The sequence below is a fragment of the Heterocephalus glaber genome, unplaced genomic scaffold, assembly GCF_053883595.1.
Source record: "Heterocephalus glaber isolate CG9 unplaced genomic scaffold, H.glaber_assembly_v1.0 deba00001550, whole genome shotgun sequence".
Lineage (NCBI taxonomy): Eukaryota > Metazoa > Chordata > Mammalia > Rodentia > Bathyergidae > Heterocephalus > Heterocephalus glaber.
In genome coordinates, this window is record NW_028258343.1 from 23521403 (window position 1) to 23537244 (window position 15842).

Here is a 15842-nt window from a genome sequence, read left to right on the forward strand (position 1 = left end):
GACTTTCTCTTCCCAAAAGGAATATTTTGTATCCCTCCAACCAGGTGGCTCCGAGGGAAGTTACTCGCACACAAATGACAAAACAGTCCTGGTATAGGAGATGGAGTTAACTGGCCCCATCTGGAGAGCTGATGGAGGACAAGAAGCCAAGCTTTGCAGTGTCAGCCATGGGAGCCCAACGGTCTTGAATCCTCTAACTCAGAGGTCAGATGTTTTCTACCGCAAATGCTGACCCACAGGCTCCCAAATGTGTCTGTTAAATGATACAAGAGATTAGAAAGGTAAAGATGGCACAGTCACAGGCCTAGCTTCTCTGCCTGTCACTTGCTGAGACTTGGATGGGTAAGTCCATCCCTGGAATCCGTCGTAGGCAGGCACATGGATAGTTTATTTAGCCCAAGAGCAAATGATGGAAACGTAGGGGCAGGATCCTGAGCAACGAGACAGCTACAGGCTGGGCTGAGCTGGAGCTCCTCGGAGTGGGCATGGGCCAAGCACAGCCTGCAGGAGCCGGGCTGGAAAGACAGCAAGCTCGGGAAGGAGGAAAAGTGGGAAAGGCCCATAGCAACTTCCTAGCTAGAGCATTGGCGCTGCCCTTCACAAACGTGTCCACACATCATGAGTCTAAAATCATGGTAAGGAGGATGAAGATGGTGTCCAAAACTGCCAAGATCCGAATCGGTCTAATTGTTTTAGGGTATAAAACACGGACATTAGTAAAGTGCATTGCTGTTTATTTCGTAATAGATACTTTTATTGTTCCCGCTGTACAGATGAGGAAACCAGTTCTTCAACAGTTTTGTTGCTTTGCCAGAACCACTCAAACAAGAGAGTACAAATGAAACCCAACTCTTCGGAGAGAAAACAAGCAGCTCTTCTGGCTGCGAAACTCACGGGTGCACAGTAAGCTCCTCGTGCCCACGAAAGGAATCTTCTCAATGCAGTCTGGTTTTCTCAAGTTAGAGAGAAGACAGCAGCACCCAGTATCACAGCCTGAGCCTGAGTTTGTTGGTTCTGCAGCCTCACTGTTCAGAATATGCAATGCAGTGAAAGGCACGGCACGATGCCAGGAGACTTCCGGGCCATTCGGCAGCTCAAGCTTTGTCGGATCTCCTGAGTCAGAATCTGTGTTTTAACATGATTCCCGGTGGATTCGGTCAACATTAAGCACCAGCCTACCGCCATCACGGTGCCCCATCTTTGGCCTATTTCTGATTCCCAAGCCTGCGTTTGCCAATGTTTCAGAGACTTGAAGTCAGAGTTGAGTGGGCCAGAGTTCCCGTGCACAGACACGGGAAGACTCGCTCTGTCCCCTGCAGACACCATTGTTGTTGGTCTCTCTAGAGGGAGACCTGAGACCCTGGAAAGCACCGACTTTTAAAGAAAGAAAAGGAGACAGCCTGGGGTACGAACAGCAGCTTACTTCCTCTGGCACTATTCGACCATCACAAAGGGAAGAAGCAAGGCTCTTATACAGGTAGGAACGCAGCTTGGTTATTCTGGCTATCTTCTTTTCTGATTTTAACCTCTGGTGACAAATGACTTTAAGTGACTCATAAAAGCTACAGGCAAATTCACAAGTCCCCTGTTTCTGTTCACCAATCCCGTACATCAAAGAGCACCCCACGGCCCTCTTCTTATCAGATAGTATCAAGAGAGCAGGGAGACTTCAGCCAAAATCAAGCCCACCGGCCCACCACAAACATCACAGATGTGCATAGTGAGTCGTATCTCTCTCACCACCCATAGAGTCACTGGGTCGCGGTTCTCTGAGCCCAGGAAACGGTAAATAAGAAAACTAGGAAAACCTGTTTTTCTCCCATGAAACTTTCACAAGGTCTCTTAAAGTTTTCTGGCATTCTTTTAACAGACTTGTAGAATTTCCCAGAAACGACTTAATTTTCTCAGTTAACAAACTTCTTGTGATCAATTCTTACAACTAGATAGCTGAATTCTACCATTTCCCACAATGGTAATAACTCATTCTCTCCAGGACTGATAGGAGAATGGACAGTAGCTGTGTGATGAACACAGAACTATTAATGCTCTTAGTTCTGGTTCCCCGCTAACTACCACCCTCACTTGCTCACCTGATCTCAGCCCTCAGCTGCATCTTTCTCCAGTCCTGATTCTAGCTCTCACCTCCTGATGCTTCCTGCCTCCTTCCCCATCTTCAAGTGGAATTCCTGCATGGCTCAGTGTGGCCCAGCATTCCCTTCATCGGCAGCTGCATCCCAAGGCAGGGTGGATGCCACAGGTGTGAAAATGCTGGGTGTAGGAGCCTGCACCAGCTTGTTTGCACATATTTGCATTCATTTGCATGCCTGCAGGTGGAGCCTAGCCCGCAGGTTGGCCAAGGACCTTGACTTGCCCTTTGTCTTCCACTGGTCGTTGTGCGGAGGTTTGATTCTTGTCACCTCCCTGAAGGCATGTGACCCAGTGAGTTTTTATACTTCAACCCCTTTAGCTTCTCTTCCTATTTGCTGGTAAGGAATACAGGGGCATGGAGCTCAGCCTCTTGCCTGACAGCAGACAGGGTCTCTGCCCACACAGCACTTGCCCCCGTGGTCAGTGGTATCTGATCCTCTGCTGCCCTCTAAGGACTTCTGCTCACTCTGCCCACTGGCCTGGCTCCATGGCTACTCACACCACCAAGAATCCTTGCTCCCACCATCCAGAGCAGTGCATGGAGCGCACCAGGTCCCACAGCAGAGCCATGAACCTACAGGATGCCTTTGAAGCATCAAATGTCCTCCCATCCTCAAAGTTCCCCTTCCCATACCGCTAACCTGCCTTCTTAGAAACCCACTGAGTGGGCAGCGGGAACTGCACTGGGACAGGAAGGGGCTCACAGGGCTCACAATGTTACACCAACAAAACTCGAGCTGGCGCTGGCTTGACTGAGGACACAAGGCTGAGAAGGGGTGTGAGTGTCTGGCTCAGCTTGTTAGATAATAAATCACTACCAGCAGGCATGGGAGGAGGAGGCAGTGAGGAGACAGAACCCTGGAATTCGGGTTAGGTCTGGGTCACTAGGGACCACACTGGAAGTGTAAGCTTTTCTCTAAGAATACCGAGGATCAGTGCCTGGGTTTAGGTAAGTGTCCTGCAACAAGGTCACACCGGGGAAAGGTCGCAGGAGAGAACTGCAGTGACCAGGTGAGGGAGAGGCCTGTGCTGGGAAGGCAGAAGTGAGAACAGAGAGGCCTGTGGAGCTGGAGTGGCTGGCTCGAGGCTGACAGGTGCAGGAGGAGGTGACGTCCAGAGGACCCGGCTTCTGCTCCAGTGGCCGGCACGTGCCGGGGCAGACTCAGCCGAGGTCAGGATCTCAGCACAAAAATAGAAACCATACAAGGAGAACCATAAACTAAGCTTGGTCAAAATTTAAAATCTCAGTTCTAAGAAAACCACTGCTAAGAAAACCAAAAGGCAAGCCACAGACTGATAGAAAATAGTCACAATGTGTACATCTCAAAAGTGACTCGCTTCCAAGATACATAGCGAACTTTTACAATTCAATGAGACAAACAAGTCAGTGAGAAAACAGATGAATATTTGAACAGATACTTCCTAAAAGGACACATATTTACATATCTGCATACACCAGAGAATGTGCTTAGTATCTCAAATACAAAGTGGTGCAGATTAAAGCCACACTTCGATGACATTGCACAGCCACTAAACAGCAAATCTTAAAAGCTGATGATGATATGGACTTGGAGTGAGTGGAAACGCACACATTTCTCAGGAAATATAAAATGGTACAGCCTCTTCAGAAAACAGGCTTACAGCTTTTTATAAATTAATATAAATATGTCCAACAATTTGCCTGCTAGGTATCCCTTCCCCAAAAATAAGATGTATGCCCACACAAAGAGCTGTAAGCAATGTTCAAAACGACTTTATTCAGAATGACCAAACAGCTCAAGTGGCCTAAGTGAACTGTGGCATATTTATACAGTGAAATCCTACTCACCACTGGAAACAGAATGAATTACTAAGCATCTAAAAGGCACCTGGCTAAGCAGCAGTGGCTGCACAGTGTATGATTTCCCAAAGTGTGAAACTCTTACAATGACCCTCCGCTGGTGAGTTACTGGAAACGGATGAGTGGGTGCCCAGCAGAACTGACAAAGAAGGAGGGATAGAAGGGAACCCTGCGGGCATGGGATGTCTGTCTTGATTGCAGTGATGCTGACACAGTGGTTTAGTTTTGTTAAACCCCATCCATGTTCTCCTAGAGTGTTTTATCAAACAAACAAACCGATGCTGGATAATCCAAAAAGTCATAATCAACAACACATGAAGTCACCAGGCCGGAGACCTCTGGCTTCCTAACCTCGCTGGGCAGAAAAGCTTTTTAATTGAATTCTATAGCTATGCACGAGGACATGTTCTCCACAGTGTCAGGAACAATGAAAATCAACTCTCCAATGTTTTTGTTTAAATTCGTGTGCGATTCAGACCACTGATGTCCCTCTACCTAAAAGAATTGATTCATTCATTCAAGTTGTTACAGAATGTTTGCACTCATTGGGCCTTTATACACATTTCATCCTCAGGAACAAGGAGCAAGGTTGAATCATCACACAAAGTGAGGACAATAACAAATTAAGTGGCAGAAGGAAAAAGTGGCCATGGCAATGATCAGTGTTAACACAGCCCTGAAACGGCTGCTCAGCTCTTTCTAGAACCAGCCTCTACTTGGCATCGCCTTCCTGAGCCTTTCTTTTCCGGCTTGGGACCATCTGTCATCTGGCAGATACGCCATATTCTAAGACATCTATATCCCACTGCCACTTCGCAAACCCTGGGAGTGCAGACTAATTCTAGACAAGGCCTCGGTGGTCTATTTTAATATCTTGTTTTTCTTGAGTTTCATTTAAATCCCTATCACACGAGGGAAACATTCAGAAAATTTCAGTAGCAAATGCAGCATAATTGTCACTGGGAAGTTTTCCTTACCTTATGCAAAAGCTTTTAGTAGCAATTCAACAAATTTTCAAGCCTTGCAAAGGAGAAAACCACGTAATTTCCACCAGTCTATAATGAAGATTCACTGGCAATTCAGCTAATTCAGAAGCCTCATGGATTTTGAGCATCTGAAGTTTTTTCTTCTTAGCTACCTTTCAACTTCAGTCCTGAATATAATAGTGTTTTAATCAGTATGGCCATATTCAGATATTATTCTCCTGTCTTCCAGATTTTATGTATTAGATATGAGAAATAGAAACAAAATTCTATTTCTTGGTCTTTGAAATAGCCAAGAGTATCTAGCTAATTTCCAAATCCATTTTCTCAGTTGAGTAGGGGAGGAAAATGAAATGGAACCAGCTTACTGAGCTGAATAGAGAAAGTTTAGGACTCAGATGAAGAGCTAAATTATCATCTTCAATAGCTCACATCAGCAAGCTCACAGGCAGCCCAGGAAATGCTGTCCTTTAAACCTTCCGATTGAACTCCCACTGAATCTATCACCCCAGGTGTAATCTTCACATCAGACTATTCCTATGAGTCTATTCTGTTTCAGCCAAGTATACCAAGTTATTACCCCCTTGACAAACCACCCAGTCTGCACTTGATGAGTTGAAAGGCTTGATGTAAAGAATAAAATGAAAAGAGCTCTTACATGTGATGAAACCAACTCAGTTTTAAAACAGAAATTTTTTAAAAATAGACCCTAGTGCAGTTCATTGTTTACTCTTCTTCTTGACCTTCTATTTGTAAATAGAAGCTAGAAATCCCACTTTACTCTCTGCCCTAAATGCTGACACTTGGGACTACCACAGGGCATGTGCAGGAGGCTCTCAAAACATAAAATTACCATCTTTCTTGAGCTGTTCCCATCCCTTCCGATTCAGTTTAGACCACGGACTAGAAACCTATCCTTATGCCTAAGAATTAGTGGATCTTCGGGGATAAAACGTTTTGCTATACAAATGATCATCTAAGCAACCATGTGTTGGTGTCCGCTCCCCTGGAAACCAGTTGCAGGTGTGATTTGTCCCCAGGTCCTGGCACACTAAGACCTCACACTGCCAGGAAACAGAAGCTAGCCGAGATCAAGACAGGCCACATGTGAAAATACTATGCTCACTGAGAAAGCACCTTTAAACTAAAAACAAGCACCGTGGAACCCAAGCCAATGCACATTTTAAAAGACATTCTCTGCAGAAAACCACTATTTCCACTGAACCACCACACTGATTGATATTATTGCCAAACTCTTGGCAGAGCTGCAGGGGTGGGCTTTGGTGTCCTCAGCCATGAGAAAAATGAAAAGGAGAATCCTGTCATAGCCCAGCCTGGTCACCTCCGGGCACTCATGCTTTTTCGCCTCTCCCAAAGACCCCACAAAGAGAACAGAAGTTAGGGTAATGCTTCTCCTTACTAAAGAAAACAAGAGTTTTATGAGTATGCACTTTATACCATTCCCCGAAACCTGTATTCAGAATCCTCTTATTAAATATAACAAGCCTCCATGTTGGTTTTCAATGGTGTCACAATTATGCGCACACACACACACACACACACACTCTATACACAACTTTAAGGGAGCTCAGAGGTCCAGAGCACACATTCAGTTCAGTTTAAATCCATGCACAAAAAAGCACTTGGCACATCGAACCGAGTTCGCTTCTGGAAGCAGGTATGAGAAGGCATAAGTTGCATGCACCTCTAAGCTTTTGACTCTGTCTCATCACAAACTAGTGACAAATGACACACAGGGGGCAACCACCTTCCTTACTGTCAGCAATGCATACTAAACTTTCAGGATCCAACTGAGGAGTCCCTGGTCCCAGTGACAGTGAGCCGACGCCAACAAAACCAACAGAGACAAAGCCCAAAGCCCAAAGCCCTCGCTGACTCTAACTTTCCCTTCAGAGTTGGTTTCTGCTGCTGCCATTTCTCACTGCCAGGGTCAATCCACTGGGGAGCCACAAACTCCTCATCACCTTTGTTTGTTTGGTATTGGGGATTGAACTCAGGACCTTGCGCCTGTGAGGCAGGCGCCGGAACCACTGAGCTACATCCCAGGCCCTTGTCATCTTTGATAAAGCTACTTTCCATGACACAGAGGTTTAAGAAAGAAAAATTAAAAAGCTCAAAATTATCCAGACTCAAATGACCAGGTATAAGCTACAGTGTGTTTTTCTGTAGGACTGTGTGGGTGTGTGTGTGTGTGTCTGTGTGGTTTTGCTCCTGTTTTTCTAACTAATGACCAGAACAATAGAACAGTAACTAAATGAACTTTTCAAGATATAATTTCAACTGAAAACATTCTTTTCTTGACTGAGTAGAAACAGGACCAAATTCCGAAGCCATGGCTGATACTATAATTGTTGGACACTGTTTTCTACTTGAGATTTCCATTACTGCACGATGCCATTAAGCACGCAGGAAAAGGATCAAGAAGTGACAGGAAATGAAAATCTTAACGTGGGACATTTTTAAAATTGTGCCCTAGAAAGACAAAGTGGCACTCGTTCAATTTCCTGCCGCCCTGGCCAGCTGCATCCCCTGTCCTGCCCTGAGCTGTGTGCCTCACTGGGGTCTGCCCTGCTCTGTCTTCCTCCCTGGAAGACCACTTCATGATTCAGCCCGGCTCCTCCCACTCCATCCACCCGGCACTTGTAAAGCCTTTCTGGCAGCCCCCGCATTTGACCCATACTGGGAGACAAGAGTCCTCTGAAGCTCGCATGGGACCTGTTCCGGATTGAGCCAGCCCTGAAACTGATGGAGTCCGAGGACCAGGTCAGGACCTCTGCTGCCCAGCACACAGGAGAGGGCTGCACATCCCACACCAGGGCACAGCTGTCTGCCCCTGGCTGTGTCGGTCCACCGCAGCTGGGAGGGCACAGCTGCTCCGTTCTGAGTCACACCCAGGGCTTCTCTATGTTTCCACTCTCATTCCGGGAGCCCCAACTGCGTGCCTCTCTCCTCCTCTTTTATCTTGCATTAAAAGTGCAAGGCTGGGAGCAGGGTCCGCTCTGTCTTGCTGATTAGATCAGACATGTAAATAAACACATCTGCTTGGCCGGGCACTAGCAAAAGCTTAAATAGTAGCTTTGCCTACAAGACACCACTGAGTTCTGCTGAAGAATTATTGCAATTAAGGCTTCTCATGACAAGGTGGCTCTCATAGAGCTAATCAAACCAAACCAGCATGTGGAACAAGACATTGTTCCACAGCCCTCCTTATGCTTATGTGAAAATGCTGTTACTTCACCACAGAAGGTGGGAAATTGCATACAACAGTCCAGTAAATTTGTGCTCTCCAAACAGGACACCACGGAGAAAATTGCAGCCCTTTGAGATAACAGCTCTCTCTAAAGCGGATAAAATCCTTTACAACAATTCTGCATTAGAGAATTCAAGTTGTTGTTATGAATCTCTCTGTTCCCAATTTTTTCTGTCCTTGTTCATAAACTGAATGTCAATAGTAGATAGACATTTTTTATTTGTGAAAAAAATTCCTTAAAGGTTGCCCAGTTTATCGCTTCAGAAAAGACTATTACCCATCTTCATAACTGCTCTTCAGAAAGGGAAATGTAATGGCCTCAGTTTATTTCTCACACATTTTAAAAAGACAACCCAGTCTATGCATCAATAACACCAGCATAATCTGCATTTATACGACACAGTTTGTTCCTTCCCCAAACATTTTGAAACCCTGCAGTCCTGCTTCTCTGTTCCTGTGTCCAGGGCCCCAGCACTGCCATCTGGGCCCCAAAGCAAATCTCTGTCCTGTAGCTGAGCCCCGCCTCGGCCAGCAGGGCGCCACACCAGGCAGCTCAGCAGCCTCTGCCACACTGTGGTTTCTCACAGCACCCAGAGCCCTCTCCCGCACCCTTCTCTCGGGCTTAGCACCCCTCTAAATGCCTGAGGTGCAGATGAGGAAGCAAGATTCCCCAGGCCATTTTCCCTAGGCCCAGCCACACCCACCAGCCCCTCATGGGAGCTGTCACTCCACTTGTTCGCTTTCTCTGCGGTGTTACAACCCTCAGATGCTGCACACACTGTTCCCTCTGACTGCTAAGTCCCACCCCTGACCATCTGGCCAGGCCTAGCGTCTTGGCTGGGTAAAACTATGCTGGAGACAAATGGCAATGTTTATCTTTCCCTTTCAGTACCGCCAGCAGATTCTATATTCACTCCTTGCTGCTCTGAGAGCCCTGCTTGCCCTGAGCTAAGCTGCAAGTCTGCACACCCATCCTTCCTCCCTGGGCTTGCCTTTTCCCACAGACAGGCCCCTCCTGGAGACTTCAGTCTGCCTCCTGGTATACGCACCTGTGAGGCATAAGCGTACCTATCAACCTGATTGGCTTGGGAGCCAGCTAAGAGATTAGCAAAGCAACTTCCGGTGTGCCTAGGTGGGTATGGAGGGGTGACCTTGGGATCTATGTTGGTCCCTCACCCCTTCCGGTCTGGCCCTGCCCTCTGCTCTGCTTCCTAGCCGTCATGAGCTAAGCAGCTTTGCTCCCCCACACCCTTCCACCATGATATTTCTGCCTTGGAGCAGCTGACCATGGACTGAATCCCCTGAAACCAAAAGCAAAAATAAACCCTTCCTCATATAAGTTGTGTGTGCTGCATATTTGGCCCCCCAACCAAACGGTGACTAAACACTTCACTCTCTTATCTTCTTCTCCTTTAGGGAAAATCTCATTTGTTGGCATTTATTCCATTTGTGTTTCTGGGAACCTTCAGTTTTTGACCCCAGGGACCTTGACAGCCTCATTCACAATTCCATTTCCAGTGCTTGAGACAGTGTCTGGAATCTGCTACTTCTCAAGTGTTTAAAAGCATCAGATAGATAAACGAATGCACTGTATGCTTCTCAAGAACTGGAGCAAGATCTCATTTAAGTTTCTGTTCCCAGCCTATAGAAGTAGTGAAATTCAACAATTTTTGGAATCAATGATCAACTCAATAAATTACATGTTCTTCATTTACACTCTAGGAATTTAACCAACTTATAACAAACTTGATTATCATGGAAACTGTATAACCTAGTTTGTCAACGTTTATAAGGGTCACAGACAGGAAAGAATAAAGCATTCAAAATTGAAAGTTTTAAATAAGATTTCTTTTTAACTACAAGTGTCTTGGAAATATTGTACCGTGCCATAAAAAAGTTGCTGTGATGAATGTCCAACAGCCAAATAAAAGCCAATTCACATTCAGCCGTGTTTGTTATCAAGCATGGAAAAATTAAATCATGGGTAATTTAAGTCTTCACTTTAGCTTTGCTTTCCATTGTATTTTCTACTTGTACTTGCATATTTTAAAAAATAATCAGTTAGTCATAGACAACAGTTATGTGCAGAGACCATATTAGGCAGCATGGAGAAATGCAAAAGAAACAGATGGCCCATGAAATATACATAATAAAATCTCCCGCTCTGCTCTGTCTTCTTGGGTAGGATGCATTCAATCTGTAACGCTTTAGATTCTTTTGCATAGGTGTGATGTTTTCCCCTCAGATTAGACTCGATGTTCCTTGGTAACAGATACTTGCCTTTTAGTTAACTCCTTTTATCACCATTAGTGTTGTCTTCCACATCAGTTGATACATTCACTGGTCAGATATTTATTGAGTGCCTGCTGTATGCCAGTTCATCTGCTAGACCTAGAGAGGAAGACAGATGAAGCCCCGGCCTTGACGCGGAGGTGTACGGAATGTGTGTGGAAGGCGGGGATGGAGCAACGATGAAGCAGTGATGAAGGAGCATGAGCAGGCAAGCGGGGGAAGGGCTGCAGGGCCTACACAGAAAGTTTAGGGGCTGGAAATAATGAGGCTGGGGGCATGGCTTTTCAGATGAGTTGATCAGGAGCCTTTAAGTACAAACCCGGGTGGATTGAGGAAAGCGTTGCCAGCACCAGGAGGGAGAAAGTTTGACCAGAGAAACAAATGCCCACAGGTGGTGGAGAGCCTGTGAGTGCCAAGAACTGTAGGAGGCAGGGTGGCTGGAGCTGAGCCAGGCAGGTGAGTGGGAGCTGGGGTTGGAAAGAAGCAGCTCCTTCGAGGCCAGTACAGGCTCTGAGGAGCAGGTGCCATGGGGCGGAACCCGACTTCTCTCAAAGCCACATGACGGAGCTGTCTCTGGGGTGGCGCTAGGGAGGGAGGGTGACCTACCTTGACGGCCAGGCCTGGCAGAGGTCTTCGGGCTCTGGAGTAGGCTCCTAAGCAGGCAAGGAGACCCAGCCGCCTCTTCCTCTCGTCCGCAGCTGCTCAGTGGGCTGAATGGCTCTGCCATCCATGTCCCCATGATGCGCTGCCACCTCACAGGCCCAGAACAACAGGGCCAGTCGGTCGTGAACTGGAGCCTCCGAATCTGTGAACCACAGGAAACCTTTCTTCTCATAAACTGATTATCTTGGGTGTTTCTCATAGTGACAGGAAGCCGGCAAATAGAGCAGTTTAAACTTTACATTCATGTAATGAGAAACTTAGGGGAATTTGGAGCAAGGCAGTGACATAATCTGATTTGTGTATAAAGAATATTATGCTCACCACTCTGGCAAATAAGATAGAGTGCTGCAGAAACAGACGCGGGGAGACCATGTGGGAAGTGTCGCGATGGACCGGGCAGAAGGTACGGCTCCTGGATCAAGGTGGTAACTGCAGGTGGTGAGAAGGGGTCAGATTTTGAACATAATTTGCAGCTACAGCCAGAAGATCGGATGTGCTAATGCTTCCATATGAGTCATGGGAAAATAATTATCAACGATGACTCCTAGGTGATTGCTTTGGAAAGATATGAATAGTGATGTGGTTAGAAGATGTGAAAGACTGAGGACCCTAAGAGGGTGCTCAAGAGCAGATGCACTGTAAATGCTAATTTGGTGACTGAAAAACAGAAACAGGAGCAGACTGATACCATTGCAAGCTCTTTATATAAATGATAACAAGAACAGAGCCTCAAATCCCAGATCTGTAGCTATTTGAAAAGTAGCAACAGTAATAAGCAAGAAGTAGGAGAAAACATGTCGAGATAAATCACCTTTAGAAAGTATAATTGAAATATATTTCAGACAATGATAGGGCTTCAAATTTCAAAAAGTCTGAGAGCTCCTATGTTAATTAAGATTGGTTTGAAGTTGTTTGTTGAGTGATTAGTAATGGTCTTTATCTATTTCTCTCTCATTTATTTAGCATTAGAAAGAATCTCCTGCCTCTCTATATACCCATGATTTCAGCAAAGTTAAAACTGACAGGCTAAATCATCCTTATTAATTGTCATGATGACAATCAGCCCAGAACTTCAACCTGACCTCTATGCAGCACTCAGAAAGGATAAAGATGGGTTGCTACGATATCTTAATAATGTAAATATCCGCTCCATCAAGGCCTGCTTTTGAAATTCATCTCCGAGTGTAATAGTGAAGCAGCAGCCCCTTAATTGGTAAGATTTGATTAATATGTCCTTTCTTACATCACACAGCCCTTTGGAAGTAGGTTAAATTTGTTTCACTTTTCAAGCTGAAGCCGTTTGGGGCTTTCTGATTTCCTTTTATCTCTTCTTCTTTCATCACAATATAACATACTGCATCTCAGTCATGGGCCCTGATCTATCTTTGGTGATACTCCACCTGCTTTAATTCAAGACTTTAGATATTTAGTACAACATTTTTCATGGTGATGTGGTAAAGATCCAAAAATTAGATACTGGGGTAAGAAACATCAGTCCATTTGTGTAGAATTTTTGATAGGAAATAGAGGGAGTTTCCTTTTTTATCAACTAAGATTTGAAATGTTTGCCATTCCACTGATTGCTAAACCCTAAGAATAGCTTACAGTTAGTGAGAGTACAACCGTGATCCTGTGAAGATCTACTGCACGGGTTCATGGTACCAGAGAAGGAATTTTTAGTCACTGATCCAAATACCAAATGCAGTTCTGCACAAAGGCCAATTATAAATCACATGTTAACCTAAAAGCTAGGAAGCCACTTTTTTTTCCCCTGGAACAAAAACCAAGTTAAGTTTCATTGCAGAAAACACCTCTTTTAAGAAAGAGGGGCTGGAAACCAGCAGAGATGTACTGACCTCCAGAACGCTGAACGCAATCTGCCATTTCTGGGTCCTTCTGTCCTCACGGTCACTTGGCCCATGCTGTGCCCTGTGTTTGCGTCCCTTGCCTTTCCCGTGGAAAGTCTGCCTTCCTTTGTGAACCCCTGGCTGACCTCTCAGGTGTACCTTGCATGATCACCTCCATGGGCTGTGGACAGGCTTTGTTTTTATCTGTTAGAATCCCTGTAATCTGTTTACGCTCTTTCCCTATCAAACCCGCATTTCTACTCTGCTGGGATTGTCTCCTCACTGTAGAAAGTCCTCTTGCATGGGGCCTTTTCAAAACATCTCTCACTTGGCTGTGTTCTGAAGCGTCTCCTTAGCCTTGGTCAAAACTCGGCGTGTTTGCCTACAGCAGCCGTGAAATACTGTGCACAGCGAGAAGAGAAGCCGTTGCTCTTAATATCAGATGCACACTGGATGTTGCTTCCTAGTCACAGCACGAACCAGCAGTACTTCCGGTTTGTCCCACAAACTCTAGAAAACAGCTTTCCTGCTCACTCCACCGAGTCAGGCAGCTGCAGTCAGGCTCTGTGCAAACTTCAGGTGGAAGACCCCCGTGCCTGAGCCTGGGCTGCCGCCCCTCGCAGGGCCTTCCTGACGGTACACACTGGTCCTGTGGTACAGCCGGGCCTGCAAAGGGCTGCGACCAGAGCGCCTCTCACTAGGGAGGAGACTTCAGAGTCCCCTTTGGGGGCATGCGTGACTTGGGATGGCTTTCTGAGGTCACGTCGTGCTGCTGAGGTGTGGGAGGAAGGACGACCGCAAGGGCAAACAACAAACACGGTCTACCCCCGGGTCCTGCTGCCCAACGCGAGTCTTCTGTCTGCGCACCACAGTGATGACCAGAGGAAAAGACCTGGACCTCGATGTCCTGTCTCTGCAGAGTCCAGAAACGTCTAGGGCTCCCAGGGCGAATCCAGGATTGTCTATCTTTATGCTCTCAGCAGGCCGCGTCCTTCCCGTGTTTCTGTGCTCTTTATTTTTCCCGTTCTGCGTCACTGATCTGTGGATCGGGGCATGGTTGAATTTCTCTTGTCCGGTGACCTGGAAACTACAGGTTCCGCGAAGGTAATTTGCTGTTCTCTATGTCGGAATACTTCAGTCTCCTTTTCAACCCTGCACCTGAGACCGGAAGCGTGGGTGTGAACGCGCAGTGGGGGCTGAGGGGTCCCTGGGAGGAGGGAGCCGCCCTCCCTCTGGGGCCTGGGGCCTGGCTCCGCCTCCCGTTCCACCCCTCGCTTCTCAGAACCCTGAATTTGGGTGTAGACAAACTTGCGACATTTTTGTTTTAATCCTACATTTTAAGTAAGAATAATTTTGCCACTTCCCTGGTAATCTATTTTATAGCAATTTTTAGACCCTCTATGCTGACATTCTTTCAAACACTGCAGCCAAAGTTTTTTGTTTGTTTTTGGTCTTTTTCTTTTTATAATTCAGCTTCACCTTGAAATTTTAATTTAAACTATCTCTCTGCTGGTTGGAGAGTGCCTTCCCTAATTAAAAACTTCAGAGGAATATAAGAATATTTTATTTTCTACCACACTGTATATCTGAAAATATCAATTACTTGTATTCCCAGATTAAACATTTCAGGGAACTATAAAATTTATTCAAATATATTGCTGAGAGACCAATATGTGCATATTAGAATTATATACCATATATAAAGAGTAATAATGAATTGCTGTTAAGTCATTTCACAGATATTTTTCACCAAAACAGAAATGCCATGGATTATTAAGTGCACTTCTATGTTTTACAAGAAGTAACACACTGCCAATTAAACTGTCATTTGTAAGATGCATCCCAATTAAAATGTGGGAAGAGACGCATTTTAGAGTTTCAATATGGTGTGTTTGTGTAGGTGCACACGTGTGCATCTGTGTATGCAGAGCAGTGCATCCCGTCAACACTCTACTCTTCCCTAGACACACAGCATTCATTCATATGCTGAGGGAAGTATGCAACAAATTATTAGGAGGAAGGAAACTACTGATTGAGTAGTAGAAAAATAATAGAATTAACATTAAGTGCAGGAGAGTCTCCTTTTAAAGATCTTTATAATAAGCAAAACAGTAAAAATAGACGAAAAAGAGAAAAGCCAAGAATACAATATTGTCCATGAGGTAGAATATAATCAAAACAATTTGAAAATGCAAAATAATATTGTGAACAAAATTGAATTGAAATATATTTTAAAACTAATTGAAGCAGGAATAGACTCAAAAGAGTAAAACAGAACATAGTCAGAGAATGTCACTTCTGCCACCCTTTCCATTTCCCTACCCAGCAGTCCTAGACAAAGCTCCAAATTGCTCTTCAAGTGTTGTGTCCAGGAGTCCTCATCCCAGCTCACTGAACCGTTGCTGAGTTCACAGAAAGATGTGGCCCATCCTCCCTCTTCCAGGAGGAAGAGCTCTTCTTCCCTTCAAGCCCTGGTGACAAGCACAGGGCGATGGCCTTGGAGTGACCACTGAAGGTCACCTTCAAGCAGTGTGCACAGGAGTTTTGAAAAGTCAGCTTTTCGTAGTAGTAGAGAAGTTAGTCCAAGAGCTGATGGTGCTTATACTTTTAGCCAGGATATATCTAGAAATCAAGACACCATATACCTGTTTGTGTCTCTATATGGAACTTGGAGTGAACACTGAATATAATGAATCAAAATCCTGAATGAAACATCAAGTAATCAAGTCCAGCTATATAATAAAAATTAATGTTCTTTTTATCTACTCCAGGAATATATGTTATATATAGATGGGAAA

General features: G+C 45.3%; 1 long non-coding RNA gene across 1 annotated transcript; it reads right to left on the reverse strand.

Annotated features, from left to right (window-relative positions):
- Window positions 1-10009: 10009 nt before the first annotated feature.
- LOC147824279 (uncharacterized) lies at window positions 10010-14227 on the reverse strand. The gene is made up of 4 exons (XR_015442597.1): window positions 13054-14227; window positions 11519-11626; window positions 11141-11339; window positions 10010-10633 (listed from the first exon to the last, which is right to left on the reverse strand). It is a non-coding gene; the product is annotated as an uncharacterized LOC147824279 (long non-coding RNA).
- Window positions 14228-15842: the final 1615 nt, after the last annotated feature.